Source organism: Diabrotica virgifera, chromosome 6, assembly GCF_917563875.1.
Source record: "Diabrotica virgifera virgifera chromosome 6, PGI_DIABVI_V3a".
In the NCBI taxonomy this organism is placed as follows: Eukaryota; Metazoa; Arthropoda; class Insecta; order Coleoptera; family Chrysomelidae; genus Diabrotica; species Diabrotica virgifera.
Genome location: NC_065448.1, coordinates 125,248,967 through 125,266,015, shown reverse-complemented (window position 1 = coordinate 125,266,015; position 17,049 = coordinate 125,248,967). Strand labels below are relative to the sequence as shown.

The following is a 17,049-nucleotide window of genomic DNA, read 5'->3' as shown; positions in this document are numbered from 1 at the left end:
TTTATTTTACATCTACACAATTATTTAATCTATCAAATCTTATTATCAAATTTAATAGTTTTGTTTAAGAAGTTTATAGCAAATTATGAGTTAAAGCAATTAAGTTAACTGCTATTAATCGTTAATTAAAAATAAACGACTTAATAACAACAATTTTACCATGTATTGTTTTTATTACAAGTAATATTTTTAAGTAAAGTAAATTTTAAAGTAAATGTCGATCGAATCGGGTACGTAAGGCAATTATTTTCAACAGAACATACAACGATCAAGGTTTTTTAATTTTCACTACGTTTATTGGTCACCATAACATACATTTGCTTAAACAAAACAAACATCATCTGTAGAAATTTAAAACTATTATTGTTTTCACCCATTTTGATCAAATTAAACAGTTTTCACCCATTTTGAAAAAATGTGAAAACGTTAATTTATCCATACAGATCGGTCCGTTTGTAAAAACAACTCCTCTGTCATTAGACCAGATAGAATAACACATGAAGTGTCGTATTAAAGCTTATAACGTAAGGATGGTAATAAAGGTGAGAAATTTGACCGACATCCGGTTTTAAAGCCGCCGAAATAATTCAAGCGATATATTACTCAACGAGCTTTAGCAAGACGAGAAGAATATATCTTCGGTTTTTATATCACTTCCAGTTAAAAAGATGTGACCGGAGGTGCCACATTGTGGTCCCAGTAAAGTATATTTAATATATGAATAGGTATACCAAACTTAAAACACTGAATAAAGCTTATCTCGTGAAAAACCTTTTTGAAAATCAAATGTTTTAGTTCTCATATTAAATTAAAAGCCAAAAATGAAATAAAAGCCTACTTTTTAAAATGGAAAGAAGATACATTATGAAATAGATCCCAGGGAAAGCTAAAACATTTAGCGTTATATATTTATAAAGATTTGGGTCGCATGAGATATATCCTCAGAATTAATAACATTTATTATGGTATTCCTGGACGTAACACAATAACAAAGTGGGGTCCCATTTCTTTCCGCGTAGGTGAAGATTCTAGAAAAATATAATTAGAAGAAAAAAGTGACCCATCTGCCCACGAAAATAAAATAGCCATTCGGGGTCGGAAAATAAGAGTTTACCAAGGAAAACCGTTTGAAAAGATAAAGGCATTTTTCCCGAGACAAACTGAAAAGAATATGTATTATGTGAAGGTCAATATAAGCCGACAAGTACGGAGGAGTAACACCGATATGAGCATTTATACACTCTATAGATCTTGTCGATGCATCAATAAGTCATGATTATATGATACGTGTAATAAGTTAACCTTCCGATGACCAACCTTTTTTTGTTACAGGGATGACCAAGGGGGGGGGGGGAATGACCCCAGATCAAAAATGGCAAAAATGACAATTAACAAAAAAATGGTTTTTTTTATTTTTTTTATGGAATGGACTTTTTGTCATTCAGCCAGTCACAACATGAGTATTAGTGTCATGTGTAGTGTGTATGTTGAGTAAGTTTCTTGTTACTTTGCAAAGTTGACGTCATTAGCGTAAAACTACTTGGAATTACACATAATAGACGGTATTTTACTAAACATCAACTTCAGAATATATTTTTTATTCGTAAAATATAGGGAATTTTTTTTATTTCAAAATATGAGGATATCTAGAATGATATTAAAGTCAAATAAAAAAAATAATGAGTTAAAAATTGAAAATAATTTTGAATTTATTAAAAAAAAACATACGCTGGTGTCACAATTTCCCCCGCTTGGTCATCCGAAGGTTAACGATTAACGAAAAAAAATAAGAGGTCTAGATATTTAATACAGTCCAACCCGCTTATTGGAATAGCCTTCGTGCAAAGCCAAAATATTATTATAACCAGGATATTCTAATAATCGAACATTTGCGGCTAGTAGAAACGTTTCGGGACCTTAAATTTCCATTCCTTAAACCGGGATATTCCTATAACCGGTATTCTAATAAGCTGGTTTGACTGTATAACGAATGGAACGACCAAAATTAAACAATTATACAAACTAATTTTTAGAACTATTCGAAGTGTGAAATAAATCCTCAATGCAAAATGAGCTAAAACTTAGTTGCAATCTAAACAAGAATGTAGTTCACTGCAAGCTTCCATCATATTCATGACAACAATTCTCTCTCTGCTAATTGCAGATTTGATCTTTTGAAATTGGACTTAATGTTGTATAAATTTATTTACAGCTTTTACCTTAACTAGTTCTAAATTTTGATATTCATCTAATAGGGACAGGTAGTGAAGTGGATTATGTACCTTAATTGTAAGGAGTTATGTGATGTTTGTATTCAATGTAATTAATCTCTTTTATGGTAATATTTCATTTGAAATAAACAAAACTGAAATAACTTTTTATGTCAGTTGTTTTAATAAATTGGTCTACGTAAAAATAGAAACTTAATAACCTTTTTGACGAAACTAGTAAAGCGAAGGAACAATAATAAAACTTTGTTCTTTTCGAAAAATAACTCTAAAATTAAAAGCAAATTATTATATTGTACATATTATTAATTATTGCTATATTTGAACTACCTTCTTAACACAGATCCTACAAGCACAGGGCATACATTTGGAACAAATTGTGTATAGTATCCGTCTCAACCACCAATATTAAAACTGATAACAATTATCTGCTATGTATACGTAGTTCATTACAATTTAATTTTAAATAAATAATTTTACATGAAATACTGTCGATAATTAAAGGATTCTCAATAAAAATGTAGGTGTAAATAAAATATTTTCTTATGCACGATATATTATCAGTCGTTTTGAGTCGACTGATGAAAATAGGCCTCCCGTAAATAATTCCGTTGCATCCGATCTTGAGCACCTTGAATAAAATTATGCTACATGCGTTTGATGTCGTCCGATCACCTTGTTGGAGAACGTCATCGAGTACAATAAGCATCGTGGCTAGGTCTCCATTCTAGAATTTTCTTTGTTTATCTTCTGTCTTTGAATCTGGCAACATGTTCCACCTAGTTGTACTTCAGCGTTGTAATTCTTTAAACTACGTCCGTAACACCAGTTTTTGTAAACTCTATCTCTGAGGGATATATTCAACATTCACATCTCCATTGCTCTCTGCACCACTTGTATTTTATTGATTATTTTCTGGTAGAAGTCAATGTTTCTGCTCCATAAGTTTGAATTGGGAGTAGACATTGATCAAAGACCTTCCTTTTCAAACACATGGGAATATCTGATCTAAAGACTTTTCTTAGTTTTCCTTAAGCTACACATGTTAGTCCTATTCTCCCATTTAACTCTGTTGTTTTATTTTCCTAACTTAATCTAGTGGCCCACATATTTGTAGCTATACACTTGTTCAATTTGCGTACCATTAGTTAAGAGATTTTTGGCCAGTACAAGTTTGGTTATGTACTGTGTTCTGAAACAGTTATTTTTACGGCCAACTTGTGTGCAAGAGCTCTTAAGGTCTAAAAAAAGTTAGCAGGCATGATCTACACGGATGCAATAAGAACTATGTCGTCTGCAAATTCCAAGCTTTTCAGAAACTCTCAATTTGACTCTAGTATTTTCCCAGTTATACATACCTATATGATATATGATATGAGAAACTAAAACGCAATTATTTGATTGAGAATTTCAAGTAGTAAACCCAAGATATTTGTATTATAAATAAAAGGTATAAAATGTCTTTGTAGCTGGTTAGACAAAAAACTAGATCAGTTACATGAAACAAACTTTCAAGTAGAAATAGCAAAAGCAGGACATTTTAAAATAAAACCGTTTATTTGGTGTATAGTAGCCTCAACCTGTCCGAATAAGAATGCTGAGTTTCTTCAACTATTTTTTGTGAATCAGAGGCTTGTACCCACAGGAAAACTGAAATAGATAAGCTTGCGACTTTTGGAAGGTGGTGTTACCGATGCCCACTAAAAATAACGTTTACTGGCAGAGTAACGAATGTAGAATTTCTCCAAACAGGGTAAAATTTAAGAAATAACCAGCACCCTGAAAAAAAGAAATCTTGGATACTTTAGACACGTCATTAGACGACTAAGTACGTATCTAATACTACAAAATATTATGCAAGGAAAATAAAAGGTACACTCACTCAAGGCATGAGAAGAAAATTCTTGCTGAAGAACTTGCAAGATTGGACTTACAACAATTAAAAAGATTGTCACCAACTATATTTCTGGATTCATGAAAAAAGATTCGTCTAATAATGAGAGAAGTGCCAAAAGAAAACCTAATTATTATAAAAACATATTTTTCTTTGAGTTGAGATTTTGTGCGCTGACAAGACTCTCCGTCAATTGCCAGTAAGTGTATAAAGATAAAATAAAGAAGAACAATTATTGTTTTATAACATATTTCGGACAGTATGTAAAACAAGAAGGTAATAAGTTATTGTTAGGTACTGACATAATACATAATAAGTTAGTCCGTTCTCTATGGCTGGATAAAATTGCTGTGTCAACAAATAATCTTCGTTCTAAGATTTAGATGTTAAGGCAATAAAATGAATATCACCAACTATTTTTCTGACTTTATGAAAAATATTCATGGAATAATCAAAAAAGTATATCGGGATTTATAACATTAAGTTACCTATATTCCATTATGACCATGAAGAAGAAAAACCAAGATAACATATTTTTCTGTAATATTTTGGGCTTTGGCAAAACTTCCGTCAATTTTCAATAGGTACAGATTTTTGTTTAAATATATTTCGGACAATATTAGTATATAGCTAAGTCTTGTAGTCCGGCAATTGACAAAACTAGATGAAGTAAAACACATAATAATATTATGTTCATATTAGGTATATAAGGTATGTAAATAAGTTATTTATATACCTAATAAATATTTTTTTAATTTTACAATAAAGTGGGTAGTGGCGTCAATTTTGATTAGACTGAAGAACACATTAACTTATTAATGAACCAATACGGTTATAAAAAAAGAAGTGCTTGTATTCGATTTATAAACTACTATTTGATATTATTATTTGCAACTCCAAATATATAAAAACAATTCCGGAGGAGGGTATTATGTAAGTTAGACATGTTTGAGACAAAATATTGAATTTTTCATCACTTTACACTAATGCCTTTTTAAAAATATCATTCATCTTAGTTAAATACTGCAAATTAAGTTCTATATTACTAAAAATTATAGATATTATTACCATTTATGTACGATAACATGTAGGTACCTATTAACTGACATTGTTCTTTTTTACAATCTTTTAGTTGAATTGATAAAAAAATCCCCCTACTGAGAGCATTGTCATAATCATAATCACAAACTATTTTAGAAAATAAATATAAATAGACATTTTTCTTTAAATTTTTGGGCGTTGGCAAGACTTTCTGTCAATTGTCAATAATTGTATAAAGACAAAATAAACAGTAATGTTTTTTAAATACATATATGGGACAATAGAATTGCAAAACTTCGGTATAATTTTTTTATGCTTTTTAAGAAAAATAAATATTTTTTTACATTATTTACATTAGCGGTGGGAATAAAAGTCTCTCTTAATCATCAGAAAAGTCAAATTTCATTTTTGATTTTTCCGGTCAATGTAATAAGTAAGCAATAAATAAGTATTTTGAAATACAGCAAAATAATATTTCCAGCTTCTATTTGATGGTGATAAAAACTCACATGAGTTTAGCTTTCAAGTTTTGTCTAAATCATAAATGTATGAGTAACGTATGAAAATTGTTTTCTTATTAACGGTTCTCTTATTTTGTTAGCGAAATAGCGGGTACCAAGAATGTTATACATATTAACAGGTATCTTTTCACAAACGGCACAGTTAAGGGATCAAAAAGATAGTTATAATAGCCAAGATCCCCATAAACTGAAGATATATAAACATTGATTAAGTATAGACAGAAAGCAGAGTTATGACATAAACAAATATCATAAAAAATAAATCAAATATTATATAACTGTTGCATGTATTGCAAGTGAATAATGGATTTTGAAAATAATGTTAGGCAAGTGTTGTAGGCCGGAAATTGAAAAAGCTAGGTATAATAAAACACGATAAAACACTTATTATTATATACCTATATTACTCGGTATATACATATCTACCAGATAAATAATTTATGAAATTTTACAGCAAAGTGGGTTTTAAGGTAAATTTTGATTAGAAGTAACAATCTGTTTATTAAAGAACCAATAAGAGGACCAATACAAGAATAAGTATCAATATTATATTTATCAAGTAATATGTGGTATTATTAATTTGAAAATATATAAAAACAATGCCTGATTAGGGTATTTTATAGTTTAGACATGTTTGACACAAAATATTGAATTTTTCACCACTTTACCATAATACTTTTTTAAAAATATCATTCAACTTAGTTAACTACCGTATATTTAGTTTGATATTATTAAAAATTATAGATTTTATTATCATTTATGTATGATAACACGTACCTATTGACTGACATTCTTCTTTTTTACAATCTTCTAGTTACATTGGTAAAAAATCCACCTATTGAGAACATTGTCATAGTCACAAAATATTTTAGATTCGCGGAAAACACGCTTAAATTTAACGATATCAAAATCGTTGCCAGCGTACCAGGCGCCCGGTGTGCATCTACAAGTCTGACGATAGAGTAGTGAGAGCGTCACGACGATCAGCCATGATCCGACGCAGGCGTCTCCGGAGCATCGCTTGACATTTGTACGCACGCAACCCATGTTGGTCCAAAGAGAAGATACTTTCGATGAAAATCTGGAGATATATTTCTCAAAATTGTGTGATTATTGAACTTGAAATACGACGAACCTTTTGGTTAATTGGTTAATTTAAAAGGGAACGTCGTTTAGGATTTGCCCCAAAAATACACATTAGCATTTTGTGAAACATAGAAATTTAGTTAAAACGTATATTATCACGGTTTTACAGGATTGTTGTAATCTGAAATAAAGAGAAATATTGGACAATAATAATAATAATTATACATCACCCCTTTTTAATATAGTATGTAATATAAAGTTTGAACATACAGCTGACAAAAATAACAAAATAAGACTACAAAAATTTAAACCCGGCTTCCAAACAGGAGAGAGTTTCAATGAATATCGAGAAGAGATATATTTCTCAAAAGTGTGTCATTATTGCAATAAATGAAATACGACAAACCTTTTGGTTAATTGGTTAATTTAAAAGAAGACATCGTTTAAAATTTGACCCAAAAATACACATTTGCCTTTTTGTAACTTAGAAATTTAGTTATAACGGAGATTATTGCTGTTTGATTATATGTATATACCCTTACATTACTCCTATTTTCTATAGCAATATAAATTTTGAATACACAGTGGGCAAAAAATAATTAGAAGTAAAGCAATCTACATTTAAAAATATTGACATTTACTTCAAATTTATTAAAACAAAAAATATATTAGAACATTTTTAAACGGTTTTTTTTGTGGCATGTCTTTTTTGGCACAGGCATTTGCCATTCAGCCAGTCACAACTTTTTAGTTTTTTTAGTTTTTCCTAAAGAAAAGAAAAGAACAGAAAAGAAAAGAAAAGAAAAGAAAAGAAAAGAAAAGAAAAGAAAAGAAAAGAAAAGAAAAGAAAAGAAAAGAAAAGAAAAGAAAAGAAAAGAAAAGAAAAGAAAAGAAAAGAAAAGAAAAGAAAAGAAAAGAAAAGAAAAGAAAAGAAAAGAAAAGAAAAGAAAAGAAAAGAAAAGAAAAGAAAAGAAAAGAAAAGAAAAGAAAAGAAAAGAAAAGAAAAGAAAAGAAAAGAAAAGAAAAGAAAAGAAAAGAAAAGAAAAGAAAAGAAAAGAGAAAAGAAAAGAAAAGAAAAGAAAAGAAAAGAAAAGAAAAGAAAAGAAAAGAAAAGAAAAGAAAAGAAAAGAAAAGAAAAGAAAAGAAAAGAAAAGAAAAGAAAAGGAAGTAATTACCTACCACAATATCTATTTGGTTATCAGTAAAGGAACAAACATGGTTACTCGCTTCTCGTCTAGGGACCCATTAAGACATTAAATTAATACACAAACTAGACTGGGTCACTGAGAGTATATTTAAAACAAATGGGGTGAAAAAAAGGTTACTGGTTTAAGTTTACTTATATATATATATATATATATATATATATATATATATATATATATATATATATATATACAGAGAGAGTCTGTAAAGTGGAATAAATTCAATATCTCAAATACTAATTGTTTTTTTGGAAAATGCTCAGACCCGTCGATTAGTATTTCAAATTGTCCTTTTTGACATTCAATAAAAATGTATACAGTGTGTCCCAATTTAGAGATATGACGTCATCGTCGATTTTCTTAAATGGCAACACTGTCATTTTGATAGCTAATTTGATAGGGTTTGTAAAGTTATACATAACTGCAAAATATCAAATTTTTATTCTCTACCATTTACAAGATAATAGAAAATAACAAAGTTATATCTGTAATTTGGAATATATTCAATAATTAAAATACTAACTGTTTTTTTGAAAAATGCTCAGACCCGTCGATTAGTATATCAAATTGTTATTTTTGACATATAATAATAATGTATACAGGGTGTCCCAATTTAGAGATATGACGTCATCGTTGATTTTCTTAAATGGCAACACTATCATTTTGATAGCTATTTTGATAGCGTGTTTAAAGTTATACACATCTGAAAAATTTCAAAATTTTATTCCCTACCATTTACAAGATAATAAAAAATAACAAAGTTATGAAGAACAAGAAGTAATCAAATAATAATTGAATTTATTTATTTCAATTAAGCAAATGCTCATAACGTTGCCCATTGACAATTTGACAATAATTGAGGGCAACATTATGAGTTTTTGCTTAATTTATTGAAATAATTAAATTCAATTATTAGTTGATTACTTCTTTTTCATAACTTTGTTATTTTTTATTATCATCTAAATGGTAGAGAATACAAATTTGAAATTTTGCAGTTGTGTATAACTTTACACACCCTATCAAAATAGCTATCAAAATGACAGTGTTGCCATTTAAGAAAATCAACGATGACGTCATATCTCTAAATTGGGACACCCTGTATACATTATTATTATATGTCAAAAAGGACAATTTGATATACTAATCGACGGGTCTGAGCATTTTTCAAAAAAACAGTTAGTATTTTAATTATTGAATATATTCCAAATTACAGATATAACTTTGTTATTTTTTATTATCTTGTAAATGGTAGAGAATAAAAATTTGATATTTTGCAGTTATGTATAACTTTACAAACCCTATCAAATTAGCTATCAAAATGACAGTGTTGCCATTTAAGAAAATCGACGATGACGTGATATCTCTAAATTGGGACACCCTGTATACATTATTATTGAATGTCAAAAAGGACAATTTGAAATACTAATCGACGGGTCTGAGCATTTTCCAAAAAAACAATTAGTATTTGAGATATTGAATTTATTCCACTTTACAGACTCTCTCTGTATATATATATATATATATATATATATGTGAAATGAGAAAATAAAATATTCTCTTGGCAGCCCGGCGAATAGCAAAATCAAGCTTTATAACAATAAAGCTATGAAAGGCGATGTAACGGAATCCTTTTTCCGACAATACATCATGCAAACACCGTTTGGGCTAACCAATTCGTCTCTTACTGGAGAATACAGTAAAATGAAATGGATAATTGCATTTTAGCCGGATTCGAACCTCACCGGAGCCCGACTAGTTTCGAATCATGTCAACTCGTCATCAGGGGACACTAGGTGAGTGTTCGAATTCAAGTAAAATGCAATTATTACTTGGTGGATTTATAGAAGAAACCCACCAGAGTATGCTTAGCGCGACCTCTATGTGTGAAATGAGAAAATAAAATATTCTCTTGGCAGCCCGGCGAATAGCAAAATCAAGCTTTATAACAATAAAGCTATGAAAGGCGATGTAACGGAATCCTTTTTCCGACAATACATCATGCAAACACCGTTTGGGCTAACCAATTCGTCTCTTACTGGAGAATACAGTAAAATGAAATGGATAATTGCATTTTAGCCGGATTCGAACCTCACCGGAGCCCCACTAGTTTCGAGTCATGTCAACTCGTCATCAGGGGACACTAGGTGAGTGTTCGAATTCAAGTAAAATGCAATTATTACTTGGTGGATTTATAGATGAAACCCACCAGAGTATGCATAGCGCGACCTCTATGTGTGAAATGAGCTTTCACGCATCGCCTTTCATAGCTTTATTGTTATAAAGCTTGATTTTGCTATTCGCCGGGCTGCCAAGAGAATATTTTATTTTCTCATTTCACACATAGAGGTCGCGCTAAGCATACTCTGGTGGGTTTCTTCTATAAATCCACCAAGTAATAATTGCATTTTACTTGAATTCGAACACTCACCTAGTGTCCCCTGATGACGAGTTGGCAAGACTCGAAACTAGTCGGGCTCCGGTGAGGTTCGAATCCGGCTAAAATGCAATTATCCATTTCATTTTACTGTATTCTCCAGTAAGAGACGAATTGGTTAGCCCAAACGGTGTTTGCATGATATATTGTCGGAAAAAGGATTCCGTTACATCGCCTTTCATAGCTTTATTGTTATAAAGCTTGATTTTGCTATTCGCCGCGCTGCCAAGAGAATATTTTATTTTCTCATTTCACACATAGAGGTCGCGCTAAGCATACTCTGGTGGGTTTCTTCTATAAATCCACCAAGTAATAATTGCATTTTACTTGAATTCGAACACTCACCTAGTGTCCCCTGATGACGAGTTGACAAGACTCGAAACTAGTCGGGCTCCGGTGAGGTTCGAATTCGGCTAAAATGCAATTATCCATTTCATTTTACTGTATTCTCCAGTAAGAGACGAATTGGTTAGCCCAAACGGTGTTTGCATGATGTATTGTCGGAAAAAGGATTCGGTTACATCGCCTTTCATACCTTTATTGTTATAAAGCTTGATTTTGCTATTCGCCGGGCTGCCAAGAGAATATTTTATTTTCTCATTTCACACATAGAGGTCGCGCTAAGCATGCTCTGGTGGGTTTCTTCTATAAATCCACCAAGTAATAATTGCATTTTACTTGAATTCGAACACTCACCTAGTGTCCCCTGATGACGAGTTGACATGACTCGAAACTAGTCGGGCTCCGGTGAGGTTCGAATCCGGCTAAAATGCAATTATCCATTTCATATATATATATATATATATATATATATATATATATATATATATATATATATATATATATATATATATATATATATATATATATATATATATCAATCGGTTTTAAAACGTCTTGCGGCGTTGTCCGACGCCTAATTTCCATGACACTCTATCATCCCATTGGCCCTCTCTAAGATCTCTTGCGCTCATCGCCTTCGTTACTTCCTCTCTCCAAGATTTCTTGGGTCTTCCTCTCTTTCTGCGGTTTGGTGGTACCCATTGCATAATTATTTTAGGGAGTCTTGAGTTATCCATCCTCTGGACGTGTCCGTACCATATCAGCTGTTTTCTTTCTATGTCTGTTGTTAGAGAGCCGTCAACCCCATTCGCTGTCTTATCTCATCATTACTGATTCTCTCTTTGCGTGACACTCCTACTGATCTTCTAAAAGCGTCCATTTCTACTGCCTCCAGTTTTCTTCTGTTGTTTTCGGTTATCCGCCAAGTTTTTGCTCCGTAAAATAGACTGCTTTTAATAAGAGATTCGTAGATATTGTGTTTTCTTCTTTTTCCTATTTCGTGACTCCACAGTAAGCTGTTTATACAACCTATTGTTTTTCTGGATTGTGTTATTCTTCTCTTTATTTCTTTATCATCTTTCCCCGTTGTGTCAAAAACGATTCCTAGGTATGTGTAATGGTCGCAGGGCATGATGATTTCATTATTTTCTTATGTGATGTTCGATAGTTCGGTACCTATTGGCAGGTATTTTGTTTTTTCTGTATTAATTTCTAGTCCCCACTTTCTATATTCTTCTTGTAATTTCCTTGCCATGTACTCTAGATCATCTTTATCGTTTGCTATAACAACCTGGTCATCAGCAAATTGCAATGTATATAAGCAAATCTCTCCAAGGTCTACACCCGTGCCTCTGCATTTTCGTTTCCACTCTTTCAATGCTTTTGCAACATATATTTTAAACAAGGTCGGTGATACACAACACTCCTGACGTAGACCTTTATTAACCAGGAAGCTTTGCGATAATCTGTTTCCAGTTTTTATTTGTGATGTTGACCCTTCATACAAATTTCTTAAGGTTTTATTAAGGTGACACTAATATTCGTCTATCGTAACACGTTCCAGAGTTTGTTTACAGGAACTGTAGCGTACGCCTTCTGCAAGTCAATAAACATGAGGTGGGTTTCTTGATTTGTGCTTAATTTTTTTTCTATTAGTTGTTTGAGGCAGAAGATATTATCAGTACAGCTTCTTCCTGTTCCAGAGATTACTTACAAGAGATTACTTTTCGAAATAAATTCTGTTAATCATATACAGTTTTATTATTTAATGACAAAAGATAGGAAATGTTATAGGGAGAAAGGATTTTATATTTTTTGTGGCATGTCTAAGTTTAATATTGTGTTTATATGGGATCATTTAAATTTTTCCTAAAAATCTGACATTTCTATTTCAACTCCGGAAATAGTTTAAAAAGAAGATTATTAAAGACATTGGGTGGAATGCATAAAACGTAGTACCTGCTAATGCTTCAAGTACGTACTACATTTTTGAAGATTTTACTACACTTACAAAGCATTTACTTTCCTCCGTAGCATCTGCTACTATTTACCAGATACATAGAAGAATGTACTACGCTTTTGAAGTATTTGCTAGTTTAGTAGGATTTGCTTCAGTTTAAGTGAAGTTTGTGGATGGGCGACTTCGGCGTAGGTATTTTTTTGTTACAATATCGCAGCATTTATGAATGTGTGTCGTAGAAATATCTAAAGACTAGAAAGAAGAAGAAACTTAGTTTTTGGGGTCATTATTTTATCAAATAAAATTTATTAATTCTCAAGAAGTTTAACAAATAACCATTGTTCATTTTTATCCTCGCGTAACTATTTTGCCACTTCGGAATCCGAGTCACTTATTTTTACCCATGTACAATTCTAATAATTTGTAACGCAAGAATGTGAATTCACAAATCACAAGCACATTTAAAACTAGTTGACTAGTTTCATCACGATTAGTGTAACTAACCTGGACACTCCATGTGAATCACATTATCAACAAATGCGAAAAAGGTTTAAACTGTTTAAACATGCTTCGTTGCATATGTAAAGCTAGATGGGGTGCCGACCCAAAGATAGCATTAATGTTCTATAAATCGTATATTCGGTCAATCATTGATTATGGATGCTTTTTATATGGTTCATCGTCAAAATCGAATTTATCAAAAATCCATAATATTCAGTATAAGGCAATACGTATATGTATTAGTGCGTTTAAGTCAACGCCATGTGCTGCAATTCTAGCAGAAGCGCAGGAACCTCCTCAAAACCTTAGAAGAGAATTCTTGTCTAATAAGTTTCTATTAAAGACCAGGACTTTAGACTCACATAAATTATTAAGTAAAATTAACAGTCTCACTGAATATAACTTAACAAATTCTTATTGGAGAATTAAATCTTCTCCCCCTCTTACAGATGCTTATCTAGAAACTGACAACTTTAGCATTAACACTAAACAAATATTACCCATATATAACCTTTCTATTAAGGAAATCGCAATCTTTCCAAAGATCATAAAACCTACATATAGAAACTTACCATGCCAAAACAATAAAATTATAAAATTAATATTATCTGAATTTTCTAATTATAAATACATCTATACAGATACATAGTTCAAAAACATGTAATAGTGTAGGTAGCGCTTATTATGTTTCTAATATAAAAAGTGGTAATTCTTTTAGACTACCTAAATGTACATCTATCTTTACTGCCGAACTTTATGCTATTGAAAGAGCCCTAACTTACGCGGTTGAACAGAACTTTGGAGACACGGTTATACTATCAAATTCTTTATCTGCTCTTGAGGCAATATCACAACCAATAACCAAAAAACACAACAATGAGTTGTTATGCCATATTAGAAAGACAATCGCTCGATTTAAAAATAATAGTAGTGACTTGGTCTTTATCTGGGTAAAAGGACATGCTGGAATCAAAGAAAATGAGATAGTGGATGAAATGGCAAAGAATTCGGCAACTTTAAATGAAATAGTAGATTTAACAATCTCCAGTGATTACATTCCAGAATTGCATAAAAAATTAAGAAAGAAATGGGAAACTATTTGGCTTAAGTTTGTACAAACTTCGAGGAATCCATACACTTACATATACCCACAACTTCCGCAAAATATCCCACATATATTTGATTATCACGTTACTCGGTTTTATTCCACATCCCTAAGTCGCTTAAGATTAAACCATGGCAATTTTCCTGCACATTTAGCTAAAATAGGAATGCGTATCAACTCTCTCTGTTCATGTGATAACTACTCTACTGCAGATTTAAATCATATAATCTTTAATTGTGAACTTAATAAAAACCATACGAAAGCACTAATTGCTAGACTTCGGGAGCGGAATGTAAGTTTACCGCTGAGTATTTCACATCTACTAAGCTTCAATACCAAAACTATTAATGATTTTATCATACAATTTCTTAAAAATTCTAAAATAAAAATTTAATATGACATCTTCAATCTTCAACTTTCAAATATCTGTGGCAAAAAGTTTATCTAATGCCATCCCCTCTTTGTGAACACACACGATTAGTGTAATGCAGACAGGCTGGTGCTATGCTTTGTAGTAGATACTTCAGGTCAGTAGTAGGTACTTATGTTGTGTATTATGTTCTTCTCAACAAAAGCACCTACTTTTATGTAAAAGAAAATGCTACAAAGTAGATACTATTTGCTGAAGCAATAGCATCTACTAGATAGTAGTACCTGCTAATGCTTCAAGTACTTACTACATTTTTGAAGATTTTACTACACTTACAACATTTACGTTCCTCCGTGGCATCTGCTACTATTTACGAGATACATATAAGAATGTACTACGCTTTTGAAGTATTTGCTGGTTTAGTAGTATTAGAATAGAATTGAATAGAAATATGTATGCTTTATTGTCATGAGAAATTTAACAGTTTTATAGACAAAGCTTACAAGAATCATAAATAAATACAATAACAAATACAATTTACTATAATTATATAAATCGTCAATATTAATAAAATATAATAAAGTGAAATAAAATCAGTAACAATATATTGCAAAATTTAGAAAAAAATTTGCAAACTGCGTAATCTACCTTAAGAAATTTAATAAGTTAAGCTGCTGCATATGACACTCAAATATAGATTAGGATTCTACTTATACATAATATTAAGAATACTGTAATTTCTTAGTTATTGGTTAAGAAACTCTGCTATTGAATAATATGGTCTTTCAGATAAATAGTCTTTTGTCATTTTACGGAACTTGGAGAAAGATGTTGCAGATCTAAGTTGTAGAGGAAAATGTGTGTCTAGTTTCTTTGCAGAATATAATGTAGATTTCTTTACTAACTCACTGGACAGGATCGGTAAATAGATGTTAAAGGTAGAATTTCTGGTGGAATAAATAGTCATGTCCAGGTCTTGCTAGAAAGACCTGTAGATGTTTACGAATTAAGCAAACAGTTTATAAAATATATAAAAAAGGTAGTGTTAAAATCCTGTGATCTTTGATGTAGCTTCTGCAATATGTTTTTGTTCTGAGACCAAACAGATATATTATTGCTCTTTTTTGTAATTTAGAAATTACATCGGACTGGGCAGCTGTACCAGAAACCCAAAAAGGAAGACCATATCGAAGATGGGACTCGAACAAAGAAAAATATGTTATTTTGGAAGAGGCTAAATTCATTTCCTTCGAAACAGATCTTATTGCAAAGCAATCTAAGGAAAAATTCTTGCTTAACACATCGATATGAAGGGACCATTTAAGGTTGCTATCTAAAAAAATACCAAGAAACTTTACAGAGTCAACGATACTGATCTGGCTATTATGAAAGGGGCAGGGTTGAAGAGTTTCTTTATAGGATAATGCTACTGTTTTATCTACGTTAAAAGAGAGTAAATTAGAATCGGACCAGGATTTTATTGTAAGTAGATCAGACGTTTTAGTAGCATGAAGAGTTGCGATATTTGAGTTGCTCCACGTGATATTGGTATCGTCAGCAAAAAGAAAAACTTTTCCATCGATTTTTAAACTAATAATGTCATTAATAAAGATAACGAAAAGTAGAGGACCCAATACTGAACCTTGTGGTACCCCACATACAACATTTTTGAGACTAGAGTCTGTATCATTTGCTCTAACTAGTTGTTTCCTATTACCCAAGTAAGATTGAAACGAGTTCAAAGAAATACCTCGAATTCCATAGAAATCTAGTTTTTCTATCAAAATGTCGTGATTTACACAATCAAAATTTTTGGCATAATCACAAAAAACAGTGGCAGTGTGAAGATTATTGTTTAATGCTTGGTAAACCTCGTGTAGTACAGAAAACATGGCATCGGTAGTACATTTATTATTTAAAAAGCCAAACTGATTTTATGATAAAATGTTGTTATCAGCGAGAAAGTTGTTGTTTACCAAGCTACAGACGGGGGTTGTGAATTGCAACTTTTTAAAATTCCCTCTTGTCTTCACTGCAGCATCCATCTGGCTTGCAAATTTTAGAAGCCATGGAGGTGTTACTAGGGAAATGGACCAATAAGTTTCCAATTTAAAAATCTTTTAGTAATATTTTTAATTTTTTTCAATATTATTAATGTTACTATTAGGATTGAAAAGTTTACCTTTTAATGGCCAGATGACGCTAGTCACCTACTCCATACACGTCAGTTGCAATGCGGGGATAAACTTTCATGGTTTGGTCACTTCGAGCAGAGAGCAGCAGGTCTACGCCTCTCCGATGATGAATCCAATAAGAGTCGAAAATCGTTGATTCAGAGTGCTGGACTGCGCTCTCTGTTCTA

General features: G+C 31.4%; 1 protein-coding gene across 1 annotated transcript in view; it reads right to left on the bottom strand.

Moving 5' to 3' along the window:
- LOC126886190 (uncharacterized) overlaps nt 1-6,616 on the bottom strand; it is a 225,681-nt gene extending 219,065 nt beyond the window's left edge. Inside the window, exon 1 of the mRNA XM_050653045.1 lies at nt 6,462-6,616. The gene's annotated coding sequence lies outside the window, so the exon portion shown is untranslated. The remainder of the gene's footprint in view (nt 1-6,461) is intronic.
- Between the last annotated feature and the right edge of the window lie 10,433 nt (nt 6,617-17,049).